The sequence below is a fragment of the Mus caroli genome, unplaced genomic scaffold, assembly GCF_978045245.1.
Source record: "Mus caroli unplaced genomic scaffold, Mus_caroli_1 scaffold_15, whole genome shotgun sequence".
In the NCBI taxonomy this organism is placed as follows: domain Eukaryota; kingdom Metazoa; phylum Chordata; class Mammalia; order Rodentia; family Muridae; genus Mus; species Mus caroli.
Genome location: NW_028227270.1, coordinates 71,232,173 through 71,253,039, shown reverse-complemented (window position 1 = coordinate 71,253,039; position 20,867 = coordinate 71,232,173). Strand labels below are relative to the sequence as shown.

Genomic DNA, 20,867 nt, shown 5'->3' with positions numbered 1-20,867 from the left:
TCAGATAAATTGAGGACTTTCTAGGTGCACAAGCAAGTAACACTGGTTGGCATCATGATTCTCTGAATCCTGGTCTGGCTCCATTGCCACACCCACTCCAGTAGAGTGTGCATGACAAGTCAAAAAGCTTGACCTTAGTCCTGAGATAAAAAGTTTCACAGAAACTGGTCTCGTGGAGAGTCTTTGTCATTCCATAACAGGGATGTGGTCCAGATATGTCCTGGCGATAGTCGATGATAGGGTTAGAGTGCTTTCTTTCAGTATTGTTTTATTATAGGTGCCCCCAATGAATGATTTGACATATTTAGACAAAATGACTTCAGTGTTGAAAGACATAGTGAAACAAATCAGGCATTGCAGTTTACTGGGTAAGAGTAGAAATCTCAGGGCAAGTTCTCCAAAGGAAATTTAGAATAACAGCCCAGTCACTCTCATATGCAGGAATTTACAATGGTCTAGGCTTAGGGGGTTGTGGTTTAAGGAGGAACTAGAGTATTGCATTTTTCATGAAAAGTTTAACAAGAGCAGAAGCCCCCTGTTGGTGGCTTATACAATAGACTAGAATTGTGACTAGGTTATGAAATCCTCACCAGGCTCCTAGAATAGCTGACTTTAGATAGGGCCGCTTTTTATCTCAATTGTAATCACGGCCTGGTTCCTGCCAGTCTTTATGTATGCATTACTCTGTTTTGTGTAAAGAATCATTATGCATCAGATGAACTCAATATATCACCTAACTTCCTTGTTTTCTTCTGTAATATAATTCTGATGCTCACTTTGAAAAATTACGTTCAGTTCCAACACTCTCTGGTGTTCGTGTCTGTTTGTCACTCACCAACTCCTTTCAAACCTGAGTACAAGCAACCGGATTTCTCCAGAGGGCTGAGGAGCCGACTGAGCTAGCCTGTGGCACTCCACGATAGGTCAGGGCCCTTCTTTTCTCCAGGCCTTCTGTACAGTACCAAAATGATGTTTCCTCATCTGTATTAAGCAATTTCATTTCAGGAATGTCTTGAGATGAATCTGCAGTTTGATGGTAGGGAGCTTGTAGGGAGCCAATCTACAATGGATACCCCATGGAAAGAGCAAGGTAGAAAAGATAATAATCAGAATCCTCATAGTGAGTGGAAAGAAGAATAATGGCTAACTTCCCACCTACCAAGGGGTTGGAGAAAGGAAAGTCTGCACTGACTGCTCAGCCTAAGGTTTACTCTAACTCCAAGTGTAACTTTCTTCTGGATGAGTTTAAGTGCAAACATTCTCCTGAGGTCATCCTGTGTATGGCATTGCCATATTTTGGCATCACCTTGGTAAGGATGGGTGGTCCACATTGAAGCTGAAGACTGCTACCCTAAAGAACTCCCAGATCTCCATGGGTTGCAACCTCATCAGTGCCTTGTTCGAGCTCCTGGAAAAACTGAGGAGTTAAATATACCACCAGGTGTAGTGCACTGATAGATAGCACTTGCATTGCTGGTTGACAGGCCTTGCTTTACAACTTGTGCACTGTGTCAAATACATTCCTAAGTACTGGGCCATGAATGACTCCCTACCAATACTTTGCCAGTATTCTCTGCAATCAACAATAGCAGCTTCATTTCTGGGTTCAGGCCTTCCAAGGGTGAGAGATTGTCTTTCTACTGAGTCTCGACTGACATATGGAGCATGAATCATTTACAAAACAGACAATGGAGTCAGGCATCACAGAACAACAAGACTGCTTTAAGAGTTATATATCTGGGAAAGGGTCTTTCAAAGTGTGGGCAAAGCCTTCAATCAAGGAAACATTATCATGTGAAAATCTCTGGATTAAAATTATCCATCACTAAAGCAGTGCAATGAATGATCAGAAAAGGCAGTGGAAAATAACATTTAATTTTGAGACACTTTGAGAGCAAAATCAAGTATGACAAGCCATGACTATTTTATGATAAATCTTTGGAGTTCACTTGTTAATGGTATTAGCACACATGGCATGGCAGGAATTAAGAGCCCCCTCTCTGAGGCAAAGCACAGTACACACTGTAGACATAGACACTGTTTAAATGTGTCGCACTTTTTCTTTTATACTGTGAGTTTTTTGAAAACAGGAATTCCTTCAGTCTTGTTGCCCTCCGGACCCAGTAGGTGATCCCTAGTGAAAGGTAAAGGATCACTGACTGAATACATAACTGAAGGCTTTTGTACTCAGGGATGACCCACAGCTGAGAGTAAACTGAAAATCTGCTCTTCAGAAATAGGTCTGTATTTCGGGACCTGAGAAAGGAAATGCAATAGTGAGCTAGCTCTCCTGTGGACAGAGGCAATGTGATGGGGAGGTGCATCCTAGCTGGCACAGTCCTGGAAAGGAAGCACAGAGCATGCAAAGCCTCTCTCCTTAACCCTGCTGTAGTAAGACTGTCTGCTTGTGGTAGGGACATTTACCTTCTCATGTGCATACAGGAGTCACATGACCTCAGTATGACCAATCAGGAGAGTCCTGGTTCACTAGCCAGTCTGATTGGCCAAGTTCTGGACATGTGACCAATTAGGTCTTGACCAGGAGTTACAGTTGGTGCGTGGTTGTTGAGACAGTTGGTAACTGACCTGTTCTAACTGAGGTTAAGTTTTCACTCCGGGGATACAGAGGCAGAGACAGTCTGCTCAAGCATCATTTCAGGAGAGCTGCTCCTGTCTACTCCCCCAGCACCCAGGTACAACCTAGTTTTTCTTTTTTTTCTTTTTCGAGACAGGGTTTTTCTGTGTAGCCCTGGCTGTCCTGGACCTCACTCTGTAGACCAGGCTGGCCTCGAACTCAGAAATCTGCCTGCCTCTGCCTCCCGAGTGCTGGGATTAAAGGTGTGTGCCACCAACGCCCGGCTTTTTAAATGTGTAGACCAGGATGTCCTCGAACTCCAGATCCTCCTGCCTCTGCCTCCTTCAGCAAATCCTACCGGCCTGCGACACCAGTACCGGATAGGTTTTCTAGTCCTGCTGATGATGTTATTCCCTAACCTGCCTTCTCACCTTGTCAGAACCACTTTGGTTGTGTAGTAGGCACTGAACCTTTCTTCGCACTGCCTGGCTATTGGAGGCCTTGGGGCTGCAGAATATAGATTCTGAACCTCCCAGGACTCTGTGCAGCACTCCCTGGACAGTTCGTGGTGGCTGAGACAAGCAGGCTCCTGCTTAGTACAAGCCCTGTGGACCATCACAGGGAAGCAGAGCCTTGCCCCTCTTTCCTGTCCCCCTTTTATGTCCAGGATCCTCCAACACGGGCACATTATGAATAGAAATGAGAACAAGCACAGTTGTCTTCAGAGACTTGGCTTGTCACATGAAGCATTATCCTTAGTTCCACCTATTTTCTGGAAACGACACTTTTCATTCTTTGTTTTTGTTTGTTGGTTTTCAAGAGAGGGTTTACTCTATGTAGTCCTGGTTGTCCTGGAACTCACTCTGTAGGCTGGCCTCGAACTCAGAAATATGCCTGACTCAGACTCCCAGGTGCTAAGATTAAAGACATATGCCACCACACCTGGCTGACACTTTTTATTCTTAAGGCTAGGTCCTTTTTCATCTCATACACTCTTCACATGATTTTATTTATGGATTTGTGTATTTCAGACTCACCTTATATTCGTGAGTGAACTGACGTTCATGAACATGAGCTTATAAATGTGTTGTTTATCGTGAAGTATCACAGACTCTCGTTAAGGTTTGTTACATCTTTTACATGAAAATATTGGTAATAGTGTTTGGTTTACTCTGGTTTTAATTGTTTGTGTGTGTCTGCCCACATGGGAAGGACAGAGGACAAATTGTGAGGCCAGTTCTCTCATTCCACCATGTGGGCTCCAGAAACAAAACTTGGATCATCTGGTCTGGTTGTAAGCAGCTCTATCCTCAGAAGCAGCAAGCGTTCTGTTTGTCTGGTTTTCGTTACAGGGTAATGTTGGCTTTCTGGAACACAGTGGAAAGTGTCCCTTCCCTTTTATTTCATGGAATTATCTTAGGAACATTGGTGTTCTTTAAAAGTCTGGTAGAATTCATTTATGAATATGTCAAACCTTGGACTTTTGTTGATTTTTTCCAGTTAATGTTTTAATTTTATTGCTTGTTATTGATCTATTCAAGCATTTTATATGTATTTTGAAATTTTCCCATTTCTTCCTGTTTCAAAATTGGTTGCAGTATAGGTTTCCTATAGCTCTGTTTCAAAGATTTTTAGATATGTTCTAATGGTTCTTTTTTTTTTTTTTCCTTTTTAAGATCTATACATTTTTTTTGTGGTGAGTTAGTACACTGTTGCTGTCCTCAGACACACCAGAAGAGGGCATCAGATCCCATTACAGGTGGTTGTGAGCTACCATGTGGTTGCTGCGAATTAAACTCTGGACCTCTGAAAGATCAGTCAGTGTTCTTAAAGCCCAAGCCATCTCTCCAGCCCTGTTCTAAAGGTTGTTAGAGCCTTGCTGTATCTGCTACTGTATCACAGTCATTTGTCTCTAGTTTTACTCTGTATCTTCTCATATCCTTAGATTTGGGAATGCTTCTTCAGTTTCTCTCCTTTACAAGGAGGTGGATGTTTTTTTCAATGTTCATTATTTTCTGTTTAGTAAGTCTCAGCTCTCACTTTCAGTCTGTTTTATCAGCTACTGGTTTGGGGTTGTGTTTGTTGCTCTTTTCCTTTTCTTTTTTTTTTTTTTTTTTTTTTTTTTATATATATATTTTTATTACATATTTTCCTCAATTACATTTCCAATACTATCCCAAAAGTCCCCCATAGCGCCCCCCACTTCCCTACCCACCCATTCCCATTCTTTTGGCCCTGGCATTCCCCTATATTGGGGCATATAAAGTTTGCAAGTCCAATGGGCCTCTCTTTCCATTGATGGCCGACTAGGCCATCTTTCGATACATATGCAGCTAGAGACAAGAGCTCCAGGGTTCTGGTTAGTACATCATGTTGTTCCAACAATAGGGTTGCAGATCCCTTTAGCTCCTTAGGTACTTTCTCTAGCTTCTCCATTGGGAGCCCTGTGATACATCCAATAGCTGACTGTGAACATCCACTCCTGTGTTTGCTAGGCCCCGGCATCATCTCACAAGAGACAGCTATATTTGGGTCCTTTCAGCAAAATCTTGCTAGTGTATGCAATGGTGTCAGCGTTTAGAAGCTGATTATGGGACGGATCCCTGGATACAGCAGTCTCTAAATGGTCCATCCTTTCATCCCAGCTACGAACTTTGTCTCTGTAACTCCTTCCCTGGGTGTTTTGTTCCCAATTCTAAGAAGGTGCACAGTGTCCACACTTTGGTCTTCATTCTTCTTGAGTTTCATGCGTTTATCAAATTGTATCTTATATCTTGGGTATCCTAAGTTTTGGGCTAATATCCACTTATCAATGAATACATATTGTGTGAGTTCTTTTGTGATTGTGTTACTTCACTCAAGATGATGCCCTCCAGGTCCATCCATTTGGCTAGGAATTTCATAAATTCATTCTTTTTAATAGCTGAGTAGTACTCCATTGTGTAAATGTACCATAATTTCTGTATCCACTCCTCTGTTGAGGGACATCTGGGTTCTTTCCAGCTTCTGGCTATTATAAATAGGGCTGCTATGAACATAGTGGAGCATGTGTCCTTTTTACCGGTTGGGACATCTTCTGGATATATGCCCAGGAGAGGTATTGCTGGATCCTCCGGTAGTACTATGTCCAATTTTCTGAGGAACCGCCAAACTGATTTCCAGAGTGGTTGTACAAGCTTGCAATCCCACCAACAATGGAGGAGTGTTCCTCTTTCTCCACATCCTCGCCAGCATCTGTTGTCACCTGAATTTTTGATCTTAGCCATTCTGACTGGTGTGAGGTGGAATCTCAGGGTTGTTTTGATTTGCATTTCCCTGATGATTAAGGATGTTGAACATTTTTTCAGGTGCTTCTCTGCCATTCGGTATTCCTCAGGTGAGAATTCTTTGTTCAGTTCTGAGCCCCATTTTTTAATGGGGTTATTTGACTTTCTGGAGTCTACCTTCTTGAGTTCTTTATATATATTGGATATTAGTCCCTTATCTGATTTAGGATAGGTGAAGATCCTTTCCCAATCTGTTGGTGGTTTTTTTGTCTTATTGATGGTGTCTTTAGCCTTGCAGAAGCTTTGTAGTTTCATGAGGTCCCACTTGTCAATTCTCGATCTTACAGCACAAGCCATTACTGTTCTATTCAGGAATTTTTCCCCTGTGCCCATATCTTCAAGGCTTTTCCCCACTTTCTCCTCTATAAGTTTCAGTGTCTCTGGTTTTATGTGAAGTTCCTTGATCCACTTAGACTTGACCTTAGTACAAGGAGATAGGAATGGATCGATTCGCATTCTTCTACATGTTAACAACCAGTTGTGCCAGCACCATTTGTTGAAAATGCTGTCTTTCTTCCACTGGATGTTTTTAGCTCCCTTGTCGAAGATCAAGTGACCATAGGTGTGTGGGTTCATTTCTGGGTCTTCAATTCTATTCCATTGGTCTATTTGTCTGTCACTATACCAGTACCATGCAGTTTTTATCACAATTGCTCTGTAATAGAGCTTTAGGTCCGGCATGGTGATTCCACCAGAGGTTCTTTTATCCTTGAGAAGAGTTTTTGCTATCCTAGGTTTTTTGTTATTCCAGATGAATTTGCAGATTGCACTTTCTAATTCGTTGAAGAATTGATTTGGAATTTTGATGGGGATTGCATTGAATCTGTAGATTGCTTTTGGCAAGATAGCCATTTTTACAATGTTGATCCTGCCAATCCATGAGCATGGGAGATCTTTCCATCTTCTGAGATCTTCTATAATTTCTTTCTTCAGAGACTTGAAGTTTTTATTATACAGATCTTTCACTTCCTTAGTTAGAGTCACGCCAAGATATTTTATATTATTTGTGACTATTGAGAAGGGTGTTGTTTCCCTAATTTCTTTCTCAGCCTGTTTATTCTTTGTGTAGAGAAAGGCCATTGATTTGTTTGAGTTAATTTTATATCCAGCTACTTCACCGAAGCTGTTTATCAGGCTTAGGAGTTCTCTGGTGGAATTTTTAGGGTCACTTATATATACTATCATATCATCTGCAAAGAGTGATATTTTGACTTCATCTTTTCCAATTTGTATCCCTTTGATCTCCTTTTGTTGTCGAATTGCTCTGGCTAGGACTTCAAGTACAATGTTGAATAGGTATGGAGAAAGTGGACAGCCTTGTCTAGTCCCTGATTTTAGAGGGATTGCTTCAAGCTTCTCACCATTTACTTTGATGTTGGCTACTGGTTTGCTGTATATTGCTTTTATCATGTTTAGGTATGGGCCTTGAATTCCTGATCTTTCCAAGACTTTTATCATGAATGGGTGTTGGATCTTGTCAAATGCTTTTTCCGCATCTAACGAGATGACCATGTGGTTTTTGTCTTTGAGTTTGTTTATATACTGGATTACGTTGATGGATTTCCGTATATTGAACCATCCCTGCATCCCTGGGATGAAACCTACTTGGTCAGGATGGATGATTGTTTTGATGTGTTCTTGGATTCGGTTAGCAAGAACTTTATTGAGGATTTTTGCATCAATATTCATAAGGGATATTGGTCTGAAGTTTTCTATCTTTGTTGGGTCTTTTTGTGGTTTAGGTATCAGAGTAATTGTGGCTTCATAGAATGAGTTGGGTAGAGTACCTTCTGTTTCTATTTTGTGGAATAGTTTGTGAAGAACTGGGATTAGATCTTCTTTGAAGGTCTGATAGAACTCTGCACTAAACCCATCTGGTCCTGGGCTTTTTTTAGTTGGGAGACTATTAATGACTACTTCTATTTCTTTGGGGGATATAGGGCTGTTTAGATCATTAACCTGATCTTGATTCAACTTTGGTACCTGGTATCTGTCTAGGAACTTCTCCATTTCATCCAGGTTCTCCAGTTTTGTTGAGTATAGCCTTTGGTAGAAGGATCTGATGGTGTTTTGGATTTCTTCAGGATCTGTTGTTATGTCTCCTTTTTCATTTCTGATTTTGTTAATTAGGATGCTTTCCCTGTGCCCTCTAGTGAGTCTGGCTAAGGGTTTATCTATCTTGTTGATTTTCTCAAAGAACCAGCTCCTTGATTGGTTGATTCTTTGAATAGTTTTTCTTGTTTCCACTTGGTTGATTTCACCCCTGAGTTTGATTATTTCCTGCCGTCTACTCCTCTTGGGTGAATTTGCTTCCTTTTGTTCTAGTGCTTTTAGGTGTGTTGTCAAGCTGCTAATGTGTGCTCTCTCTAGTTTCCTTTTGGAGGCACTCAGAGCTATGAGTTTTCCTCTTAGAAATGCTTTCATTGCGTCCCATAAGTTTGGGTATGTTGTGGCTTCATTTTCATTGAACTCTAAAAAGTCCTTAATTTCTTTCTTTATTCCTTCCTTGACCAAGGTATCATTGAGAAGAGTGTTGTTCAGTTTCCACGTGAAGGTTGGCTTTCTATTATTTATTTTGTTATTGAAGATCAGCCTTAGTCCATGGTGATCTGATAGGATGCATGGGACAATTTCAATATTTTTATATCTGTTGAGGCCTGCTTTGTGACCAATTATGTGGTCAATTTTGGAGAAGGTACCATGAGGTGCTGAGAAAAAGGTATATCCTTTTGTTTTAGGATAGAATGTTCTGTAGATATCTGCCAGATCCATTTGGTTCATAATTTGTCTTAGTTTCACTGTGTCCCTGTTTAGTTTCTGTTTCCATGATCTGTCCAATGGTGAAAGTGGTGTGTTGAAGTCTCCCACTATTATTGTATGAGGTGCAATGTGTGCTTTGAGCTTTACTAAAGTTTCTTTAATGAATGTGGCTGCCTTTGTATTTGGAGCATAGATATTCAGGATTGATAGTTCCTCTTGGAGGATTTTACCTTTGATGAGTATGAAGTGTCCCTCCCTGTCTTTTTTAATGACTTTGGGTTGGAAGTCAATCTTATCAGATATTAGAATGGCTACTCCAGCTTGTTTCTTCATGCCATTTGCTTGGAAAATTGTTTTCCAGCCTTTCATTCTGAGGTAGTGTCTATCCTTTTCTCTGAGATGAGTTTCCTGTAAGCAGCAAAATGTTGGGTCTTGTTTGTGTAGCCAGTTTGTTAGTCTATGTCTTTTTATCGGGGAGTTGAGTCCATTGATATTAAGAGATATTAAGGAAAAGTAATTGTTGTTTCCTGTTATTTTTGTTGTTAAAGTTGGCATTTTGTTCTTGTGGCTGTCTTCTTTTAGGTTTGTTGAGGGATTACCTTCTTGTTGTTTCTAGGGCGTGGTTCCTGTCCTTGTATTGGTTTTTTTCTGTTATTATCCTTTGAAGGGCTGGATTCATGGAGAGATAATGTGTGAATTTGGTTTTGTTGTGGAATACTTTGGTTTCTCCATCTATGTTAATTGAGAGTTTGGCTGGGTATAGTAGCCTGGGCTGGAATTTGTGTTCTTTTAGTGTCTGTATAACATCCGTCCAGGATCTTCTGGCTTTCATAGTCTCTGGTGAAAAATCTGGTGTAATTCTGATAGGCTTGCCTTTATATGTTACTTGGCCTTTTTCTCTTACTGCTTTTAGTATTCTATCTTTATTTAGAGCATTTGTTGTTCTGATTATTATGTGTCGGGAGGTATTTCTTTTCTGGTCCAGTCTATTTGGAGTTCTGTAGGCTTCTTTTATGTTCATGGGCATCTCTTTCTTTAGATTTGGAAAGTTTTCTTCTATAATTTTGTTGAAGATGTTTGCTGGTCCTTTGAGTTGAAAATCTTCATTCTCATCCACTCCTATTATCCGTAGGTTTGGTCTTCTCATTGCGTCCTGTATTTCTTGGATGTTTTGAGTTAGTATCTTTTTGCATTTTACATTTTCCTTGATTGTTGTGCCGATGTTCTCTATGGAATCTTCTGCACCTGAGATTCTCTCTTCCATCTCTTGTATTCTGTTGCTGATGCTCGTATCTATGGTTCCAGATTTCTTTCCTAGGGTTTCTATCTCCAGTTTTGCCTCATTTTGGGTTTTCTTTATTGTGTCTACTTCCCTTTTTAGGTCTAGTATGGTTTTGTTCATTTCCATCATCTGTTTGGATGTGTTTTCCTGTTTTTCTGTAAGGACTTCTACCTGTTTGATTATGTTATCGTGTTTTTCTTTAAGGATTTGTAACTGTTCTCCTGCAATTCTTTAAGGGATTTTTGTGCTTTCTCTTCATTGTCTTCTGCCTGTTTAGCAGTGTTCTCCTGCATTTCTTTAAGTGTGTTATTAAAGTCCTTCTTGAAGTTCTCTATCATCATCAGGAGATATGCTTTTAAATCCGTGTCTAGCTTTTCCGGTGTGTTGGGGTGCCCTGGACTAGGCGAAGAAGGGGTGCTGGGTTCTGATGATGGTGAGTGGTCTTGGTTTCTGTTAGTAGGATTATTACGTTTACCTTTCGCCATCTTGTAATCTCTGGGGTTAGTTGTTATTGTTGTCACTGTTTAAAGATTGGAGCAGAAGCTGTGTTCCACTCACCAGCAGTCTCAAAATCCTGCGGCGGGGGTCGTGGGTAGCTGGCGGTACCCCGGTGCTGGTCCAGCCGGAAGAGGCCTGTGGTCCTACACAGGCCGTTTTTCTGCTTCCCTAACTAATGCAGTCTCTGGTCCCGCGTGCAATTGGATTGGAGCAGAAGCTGTGTTCCACTCACCAGCAGTCCCAAAATCCTGCGGCGGGGGTCGTGGGTAGCTGGCGGGTGTCAGGCAACCCTGCGCTCCCGCTACCCCGGCGCTGATCCGGCCGGATGAGGCCTGTGGCCCTACTCAGGCCGGTTTCTGCTTCCCTAACTAATGCAGTCTCGGGTCCCGCGCAATTGGATTGGAGCAGAAGCGGTGTTCCACTCACCAGCAGTCCCAAAATCCTGCGGCGGGGGTCGTGGGTAGCTGGCGGGTGTCAGGCAACCCTGCGCTCCCGCTACCCCGGCGCTGATCCAGCCGGATGAGGCCTGTGGTCCTGCTCAGGCCGTTTTCTGCTTCCCTACCTAATGCAGTCTCAGGTCCCGCGCAATTGGATTGGAGCAGAAGCTGTGCTCCACTCACCAGAAGTCTTAAGATCCTGTGGCGGGTGTTGTGGGTAGCTGGTGAGTGTCAGCAGACCCTGCGACCCAGCTGCCCCGGTGCTTTTCTGACCGGAAGAGGGTTGTGGCCCTATGTAGGCCGGATTTCACTCTCCCCAACCAGAGCAGTCTCAGGTCCCGCGTGACTGGACTGGAACAGAAGCTGTGTTCCACTCACCAAAAGTCCCAAAATCCTGCGGCGGGGGTCGTGGGTAGCTGGCGGGTGTCAGGCAACCCTGTGCTCCTGCTACCCAGGCACTGATCCGGCCGGATGAGGCCTGTGGCCCTACTCAGGCCGGTTTCTGTTTCCCTAACTAATGCAGTCTCAGGTCCCGCGCAATTGGATTGGAGCAGAAGCTGTGTTCCACTCACCAGCAGTCCCAAAATCCTGCGGCGGGGGTCGTGGGTAGCTGGCGGGTGTCAGGCAACCCTGCGCTCCCGCTACCCTGGCGCTGATCCGGCTGGGTGAGGCCTGTGGCCCTACTCAGGCCGGTTTCTGCTTCCCTAACTAATGCAGTCTCAGGTCCCGCGCAATTGGATTGGAGCAGAAGCTGTGTTCCACTCACCAGCAGTCCCAAAATCCTGCGGCGGGGGTCGTGGGTAGCTGGCGGGTGTCAGGCAACCCTGCGCTCCCACTACCCCGGCGCTGATCCGGCCGGATGAGGCCTGTGGCCCTACTCAGGCCGGTTTCTGCTTCCCTAACTAATGCAGTCTCGGGTCCCGCGCAATTGGATTGGAGCAGAAGCTGTGTTCCACTCACCAGCAGTCCCAAAATCCTGCGGCGGGGTCGTGGGTAGCTGGCGGGTGTCAGGCAACCCTGCGCTCCCGCTACCCCGGCGCTGATCCAGCCGGATGAGGCCTGTGGTTCTACTCAGGCCGGTTTCTGCTTCCCTAACTAATGCAGTCTCAGGTCCCGCGCCCCTTTTCTTTTTTTTAATCTTAAAAATTTTTATGACTTGAATGCGTTATATACATCAAACATATTAATAATGAGTATTTTAGAGAATCAAATATAAAAATTTTGTTCAACTTTTATATTCATATCCTTCCTTCCCCTAAAAATATCATTGATGAACATCTAATACTGCCCGTATCTGAGGATCCTATTTCTAATGTTGAATACTAAATGGTTTCAAAACATACAAAATATTCTTTAGGAATTAAGCATAGTATAAGAGCATAAAATATGAAAAATGAATCATTAAAAAATATATTCAAAAGTCTTTATATGATACCACCTGACATAGGTATTGAAAACACACTATATGTCTGTGTACAGGGTCTAACTATAAGTTTGCTTAAAAAAGATTATTAGTGTTTCTAGGAGAGAAATTATTTCATCAGTAAATGTTGTTTAAAAATTTTAAAATGGAAAAAACTCTTTGATGTTAAACATTAAGAAAATGCTAATTTCAAGCACAGTGATAAAAAATTACCAATAATTATTCCATGATGTTTGTAAAACATGATTTTAATATTTCTAACTGTTAATATTCCACAAATAGAATAATTATTTTAAGATATATTTCATTATGTCTCCCTTTTCATTTCTGATTTTATTAATTTGGATTCTGTCTCTGTGCCCTCTGGGTAGTCTGGCTAAGAGTTTATCTATGTTGTTGATTTTTTCAAAGAACCACTTCCTGGTTTTGTTGATTGTTGTACAGTTCTCTTTGTTTCTTTTTGGTTGATTTCAGCCCTGAGTTTGACTATTTTCTGCCATCGACTCCTCTTGGGTGTATTTGCTTCTGTTTGTTCTAGAGCTTTCTGGGGTGCTGTCAAGCTGCTAGTGTAAGCTCTCTCCAGTTTCTTTTGTGAGGCACTCAGAGCTTTGAGTTTTCCTCTTAGCAAAGCTTTCATTGTGTCCTATAAGTTTGGGTATGATGTGTCTTCATTTTCTCTGCATTCTAAGAAGTTTTTAATTTTTTCTTTATTTCTTCCTTGACCAAGTTGTCATTGAATTGAGTGTTGTCCATGTGTATGTATGTTTTCCATTGTTTTTGTTGGTATTTAAGACCAGCCTTAGTCTGTGGTAATCAGATAGGGTGCATGGGATTATTTAAATCTTCTTGTATGTATTGAGGTCTGTTTTGTGATTGATTATATGGTCAATTTAGGCGAAGGTACCATGAGGCCCGAGAAGAAAGTATATTCTTTTGCTTTAGGATGAAATGGTCTATAAACATCTGTTAGATCCATTTGGCTCATAACTTGTTAGCTTCACTGTGTCTCTGTTTAGTTTGTTTCAATGATATGTCCATTGCTGAGAGTTGAGTGTTAAAGTCTCCCACTATTACTGTAAGGGGTACAATGTGTGTTTTAAGCTTTAGTAAAGTTTCTTTTATGAATGTGAGTGGCCTTGCATTTGGACCATAGATGTTAAGAATTGAGAGTTCATCTTGGTAGATTTTTCCTTTGACCAGTATGAAGTGTTCTTCCTTATCTTTTTTGATAACTTTTGGTTGAAAGTTGATTTTATTTGATATGAGAATGGCTACTCCATCTTGTTTCTTGGAAACATTTGCTTGGAAAATTGTTTTCCAACATTTTACTCTGAGGTCTTGTCTATCTCTGTCACGGAGATGGATTTCCTGTGTGCAGGAAAATGCTGAGTTCTGTTTACATATCCAGTCTGTTATCCTATGTCTTTTTATTGGGGAATTGAGTCCATTGGTGTTAAGAGACATTAAGGAAACTTGATTGTCACTTCTTGTTATTTTTGTATTTGGAGGTAGAATTATGGTTCTGTGGCTATCTTCTTTTAAGTTTGTTGAAAGATTGCTTTCTTGCTTTTTTCTAGGGTGGAGTTTCCCTCCTTGTGTTGGTGTTTTCCATCTGTTATCCTTTATAAGGCCGTATTTATGAAAAAATATTGTGTAAAATTTGGTTTTGTCAGGGAACATCTTGTTTTCTCCAGCTATGATAATTGACAGTTTTGCTGGATGTTGTAGCCTGGGCTGGAATTTGTGATTTCTTAGGGTCTGTATGACATCTGCCCAGGATCCTCTAGCTTTCATAGTCTCTGGTGAGAAGTCTGGTGTAATTCTGATAGGTCTGCACTTGACCTTTTTCCTTATTGCTTTTAATATTCTTTCTTTGTTTAGTGCATTTGGTGTTTTGATTATTATGTGACAGGAGGAATTCCTTTCTTGGCCCAGTCTATTTGGGGTTCTGTAGGCTTCTTGTATGTCCATGGGCATCTCTTTCTTTAGGTTAGGGAAGTTTTTTTCTACAATTTTGTTGAAGATTTTTGATGGCCCTTTAAGTTGGGAATCTTCTGCTCTGCTCTATACCTATTATCCTTAGGTTTGGTCGTCTTATTGTGTCCTGGATTTCCTGGATATTTTGGGTTAGGATCTTTCTGAATTTTGCATTTTCTTTGACTGTTGTGTCAATGTTTTCTATGGTATCTTCTGCACCTGAGATTCTCTCTTCTTGTATTCTGCTGGTGATGCTTGTATCTATGACTCTTGATATCTCTCCTAGGTTTTCTAACCCCCAGGTTTGTCACCCTTTGTGCTTTCTTTATTGTTTCTATTTCCATTTTTAGATCTTCATGGTTTTGAAAATTTCCTTCACCTGTTTGATTGTGTTTTCCTGTACTTTAAGGGATTTTTGTGTTTCATCTTTAAGGGTTTTTAGCTGTTTACCTGTGTTCTGCTATACTTCAAAGGAGTTATTTATATCCTTCTTAAAGTTTTCTATCATTATCATGAAAAGTGATTTTAGATTCAAATCTTGCTTTTCTGATGTGATGATGGACTTGATCTGTTGGGAGAATTGGGTTCTTATGCTACCAAGTAACCTTGGTTTCTGTTGCTTATGTTCTTGTGATTGCCTACCGCCATGTGGTTATCTCTAGTGCTACCTACCCTGGCTATGTCTGACTGGAGCCTGTCCTTCCTGTGATCCTGGTTGTCAGAACTACTCAGAGTTCTGCTGTCTCTGGGATCCTGTGATTGTGAAATCCTGTGATTCTGGGATCCTGTGATTGTGAGATCCTGGGTGTGTCAGAGCTTCTGGGAGTCAAGCTGCCTCTGGGATCCTGCGATCCTGCAATCTTGCAATCCTGATATCCTGTGATTCTGCGAAACTGCAGTCATGGGATTGTTAGAGAGCTTTGGAGTGGAGCTTCCTCTGGGTGTTGTGGGACTGACTGTGGATTTTATGCTCAAGGTCTGCTCAGGGCACGGATGCAGACCAGAAGGAACCTATGACACTGGTCACGTGGAGTTCCTGGGTGCCTGAATCCCTCTGGTCCCAGTAACTTCCAGTGTTGTGTTGTTGGTTTTCTATGACACAGAAGTGCACTATGGGACCATCTTACCTATCTCTTAGTTTTCTATGTGGGAATTGAGAATAGTCAGGCTTCTTCCAAACCTGCTTCTCTTGTTTGTAATTCCATGGTTTTCATCTCATTGTTTGCCAGCTTATATTAGGGTGGAAATTGTCAAGCGGCTTGCAGGGAAGTGAAGAGAGCAGGCAGTGATGCAGCTGGACCTGGAGGTCAGGCCCTCTGAAAGTGTGACCCTGTTGGGTCACCTCAGGAACCTCAGTAAAGGCAGCTTTACATGGTCCTGTCACCTCCACAAAGAGTTGTGGTCTGCTGTCAGGATCTTCTGAAAGGGGTGGGAAAAATGACACAGAAAACAGGGATGAAATTGACAAATTAAGCTTCTGGATCATCCAAACATCATGAAGCTGCTCCACATCAGAAAACACATCTTTATGGTCATAGAATGTACAGCAGAGGGAGATGTTTTGAGCCACAGAAGGTTGACAGTTTTCAGGAGGAGCAGGCTCAGCACATCCACACGCAGGTAATGTGTTCATTTCACTATGCCATGAGAACACCTTCACACAGGGACATGAAATTGTATGTATTTGCCTGGCCATCAAAGGTCCTTATGGGCAATAGTTCAAGGGTGGTAGTGGTATAGTGTGTGGTGTGGTGACAACAGATTCCCAACATATTATGTGTGGCAGAGAGGGACTCTCTACTGGATCTGATCATAGCACTGTATGTCAGGTAGTATGGGGTGGGGTGAGCAACAGGACTTGATCTCCTACAGCCTTACATTAACACCCTATATACAATATTACTTCAAGTACCTGAAGTACAATCACCATATAGATTTCTGGACATCAGTCCTGGCTAGACAGCAGCTGTTTTGCTGTCTCATATACAATGCCAGGTGCCAGAACCTGTTAGGAGTTCCCCTAACCACATTGCCACCAGATATACTGGGACAGGTATCAGGACTTGCTTGTCATTCCACCCCCTGCCATTAACCAACATATACTGCTAGATTCACATCTTGCAGGACACCTCCCGTCCTGGCATATACCCCAGGTGTAATACACTGTTAAATAGCACTTGTACTTGTAGGCACCAGGAATTACTGTACAACATCCCCAGTGCCTTGAATACATTCCTAAGTATTGGGCCATGCACTACTTCCCACCAAACACCACACTGACTGCTGGGTATTGAACCATGCTGAACAGGTCACCAACATATGCAGCACATTAGTTCTGTGTATCCGGTCCTGATGCCTGACAAAACCTTATATTGACTGATAGTCATCAGGCCTTGATGGATACTCCCTGCCACTGTACCATCAACTCACTGCTATGTCCTGGGCCCTGCTTGACAGCCTCACATTAATGAAGCTCACATGTCTTTCTCGGTGTCAGGACCCTCTTAGACATCAGCCCCAGTCAGCACCTACAACATTAGTTATCAGGCCCTGATGGAGACTCCTGTACTCCTGTCACAGACTATAATGTACTATGTCATAGGACCTCCTGGATAAACTTAAGACATCAGTCTTGATGGGCTTACCCTCAAGAGTCTGTGTGTGTACCAAGCCAGCACGCTGTCCCCTAGGCCAAGCTGTGTGGCAGTGTCAGTGGGATTTCTAGTAATGTCAGGTACCTAGCACTGTGAGTGGAGTGGTATCCTCAGGGAAGAGGTGTTTAGGAGGGCCGAGACACCTGAATGCTATGTAGGTACGTGGCTTTAGTTGTCCATCCTTGCCTGAATGGACATCCTTGCCTGAAAATAGCACTGTGTGTGTGGGCACCCAGCATGGAGTGATAAAAGCAGTGTATTTAGGGCTGTGGGAAAGGGGAAAGGCAATTGCAGCAGGATCTAGGGCCGTGCAGTAGTTTGTGATAGTGGAGGGGATGTTCTAGAGAACTTCAAACCTCAGTATGTGTCATGTGGATGTTGGAGAGTGTCCAGAATGATCTCAATATGGCACTATATGTGGGGCTTCATCAGGGGACAATCTAAAGGGACTGATTGCTTGCTTGTGTTTTTCAGATAGCAGCAGGGAGTTGGTGTGGTCCAGTAGCATCTGACATCTGCTATAGTAAGTGGTGTAGCCACTCTGGTGTGTTGTCCTTTGAGTCCTGACACCTTAAACATCACATTAGTTCTAGATGAGTGTGTCCAATCCTGTCTGAAAATTATCATTGTATTTGGGGCAGCAGCATGGGAGAGTGGATAATATAAACTTCTAGGTATCAGTCCTTGTTGACACCTCCCTCACAGATACACCATATACACTGGAAGCTATCAATGTCAGCTGCATATACCTGGATGAATACAACCTTCCTTAACTCAGGACCTAATGGACCCTACCCTAAATAAACTGGTAGATTGCATGCGCTGCTGACCTACACTTAAAGCCCTATATATACTGTCATAAAACTGATGCTGCTGGAACCCTAGCCGCACTATTGGGTATTGCGTTTTTATCCGATCCTGCTGTACACATTCCCTCCCTGACCCCATCACTCATAAAGATGCTGCTATGTTTCAGTCTATGCTGGTAAATCCACTGTACCTCACTCCACATACAATACTAAGTCTTATACCCTGTGAGACCCCCCTACCTCACATACATTGCTAGGTATCAGACCCTGATGTTCCTAACCTCCTGTGTTCACTGCTAAGATTTGGACTTGTTAGGAATTCAACTACCAAACTCAAGGCACTCTGAAGAATCAAGAGCCCCTCCTCCTGCCACCAGTGTGCTGTGTAAGTGTCAGGTCCTACTGGACATACCCATTACACAAAGTGTGGAGGGACAGGACCTAGGGAGTCATGCTCCACTTTACCCAGTCATTTCCTTGTCAAGCCATGGTGGACACTGCCCTGCTGTTTTCCCATAGGAACTCTAGGTATCCAGCCTTTGCCCAGCTGCCCAGCTTGTCCCATGTACACTAGTATATCAGAGCCTATTGGATTCCCTTGATTCCTGTAGCTAACTCACATCCTCTGCCAGTTCTCAGAACATACTGGGAAGCCTGATGCACACTTCCATCCTCTGCTACTTTACTGTTGTGTTTCAGGATTTGTTATGCATCTTCTGACAAGCCTTCCCTCCTTCTTTCATAGTTCCATTCCTAGCAGCATAGGGGAGCAGCAGCATCATGGTATCATAGCTAGCAGCATTTGTGTTTGTTTGTGTGTGTATATGTGTGTGTTGCCAGGTTTATCCTGCTGGTCCTCCATTGCACAATTATTAGGCTGAACAGTCATGTCTTCTTTTTTCCTCCTGAAGCTGCAACAATATTCCTGAACAGGATGCGAAAGTGTTTCAGCTGAGCCTTGAGAGATGAACGTACCTTGGCACCTGTCCCCTGGATGGGACAACTTGAGGAAGGGCCATCCATATTCCCGTTCCCTACCCCGGACACTGTTAATGTGCATGTGAGGGGTAAGTCCACCACCAACTCTCTATCCCTAAAGGGCTTTCACTGTCCTGAAGTAGTGTGAAGTAGAACTGTGTAGGCCCAGCAGGTCATGTCACTGATGTAGAAGAAATTTAGAGAGCAGCATGGCAGATGCCTGCTGTGTGGACTACACTGATTCTCTAAATGCAAGACAAACACCAAGGGTCCTCCTGGCAGTGAGTGAAAGAGAAACTAAACAGAGATGAGTCAAAAGAGAGGAGAAAGGTTTATTACCTGAAGAGGATGAGGAGAGCATTGGCATCCTATTTGGGAAGCCACATCCTGTTCCAGCAAGTAAACCATGGGCAGTTCACCCCATGAGCCTGTGTATATGGGTAGAAGTGTGGGTCTATCCCTGCACATGCTCCATGCAGGAAGACACTAGTGCCCTGAGCATGCTCAGTATAGGAGTTCACTAAACTCCTAAGCATCCACCCCACTCCTGGGCATATTCAATTTATGTTCATGGAGCACATACCCTAATAACATAAATGACAGACATTACCTTTTAGCAGATTACAGAAGGTGCCTTCCTTGCAGTGTGTCTAAGAATACCACAGACCATAGCTAAGAACATCACAATGAACACTGAGACTTGTTGCCAGTTCCTGGGCACAGGGCACACATGGACCCGTTTGAAGTTTGAAGCGGTTTCTTATAGACTTCATGTTCAAGTAGTGTTGGGAATCTATGTACAATTCACTCAGTGTAAGCAGCAGTCACTGATCAAAGCACTATAGCATTATATAGTTGCTTCCCCTTTTGGCCTTCTGGCCTCATCTCCTTCCTATAAGCCAGTGGTTTCCAAATTTCCTGACTCTGCAAGATTTTGATACAGTTCCTTATGATATGGTGACACTTCAACCATAAAATTACTTCATTGCTACCTCCAACCTGTAAATATCGTACTGTTATGAATCATCATGTAAATATCTGATATGCAGGATATCTGATCTACAACCTCCAAAGTGGTTATGACCCTCAGGTTGAGAATTACCACTATAAGCATCTCTGGCAGGGATATCAGCTTGGCCCTGAAACCTGAGAGGGCCTCGTGTCTGCCGCAGACCCAGTGCCGCAGACCCTCTGGGTCCCTGTGTCCGTGTGGAATGAGTCTCTCGAGCAGATGGACAAAGAGTAGGATTAATTGACAAACAGACACACACAGGAGAGGTTTTGTAGAATCTGAATGTAATCTCTATTCGAGCATTAGACTATTTTATATTACAGCGAATTATCAGGAGCTACAAATCACAATAAGACAAGGTACACTGAAATTTACCAGATACAAAAGAAAGGAATTTGCAGGAACTAGATAAATGTTTACAATAGAGATTAACAGCCCTGCCTAGGATCAGCCTAATGCCAGGCAAGAATTTCACTCTTTAGTGTTAATAGCACCAGGGGATTTTAACTCTTGACAGGCCTCAAGAATAATGTAGTGTCACAGACTCCTAAATTCCTAGGCCTTGCTAAATCTTACCTTTTCTTGAGAATCTCCATTATCAGGAGAGTATATCAACTAGCTCTTGCCATGGAATGTAGCCTGTAGTAAAGATTTTTATCTCAGTGAGATTCTCAGGCTCTTTCTGCAGACCAATTGAGCTAATGGCTCTGTCTATTGTAATGCTTAATTAGTTACTGAATAGGTTAAACTCCCTTGCTGTAATCTGGGATCTTGGAACACTAGGAGAGGCTTTAGCTATGTCAGAATTCAATCTTAAAAGGCACTTATAATAAGGTAATACTAAATAGAGAGCACGTGGATCCATACACTAGACTAACTCGGGAGTGGAACATTAATTTTATGGGTTAGGGGGAACACCAGACTCCAGGAGGGAATTTCCATGAAACTCTTTTCCTTGTGGGCAGCTTCCAAGTTTCTGCTTGTCAAACTGACCCAACTGGAGAGCATGGCTTTCACCAGAGTTCAGGAGGGAGCTTCCGTGAAACTCTTTTTTTCCTCATGAGCAGCTTTTAGGCATTCCTGCCTGACAGGCTGACTCGACCGGAGTGCCGTGGCACATGTCCAATGGTTGAGCA

At 42.7% G+C, this 20,867-nt stretch overlaps 1 long non-coding RNA gene across 3 annotated transcripts in view; it reads left to right on the top strand.

The window, feature by feature from the left end:
* The first annotated feature begins 2,601 nt into the window (after positions 1–2,601).
* Positions 2,602–20,867, top strand: part of LOC147001002 (uncharacterized) — a 120,509-nt gene continuing 102,243 nt past the window's right edge. For all 3 annotated transcript variants that reach the window (XR_015045336.1, XR_015045337.1, XR_015045335.1), the window contains exons 1-4: positions 2,602–2,693; positions 3,607–3,697; positions 17,407–17,455; positions 18,653–18,808. This is a non-coding gene — a long non-coding RNA (uncharacterized LOC147001002). The remainder of the gene's footprint in view (positions 2,694–3,606; positions 3,698–17,406; positions 17,456–18,652; positions 18,809–20,867) is intronic.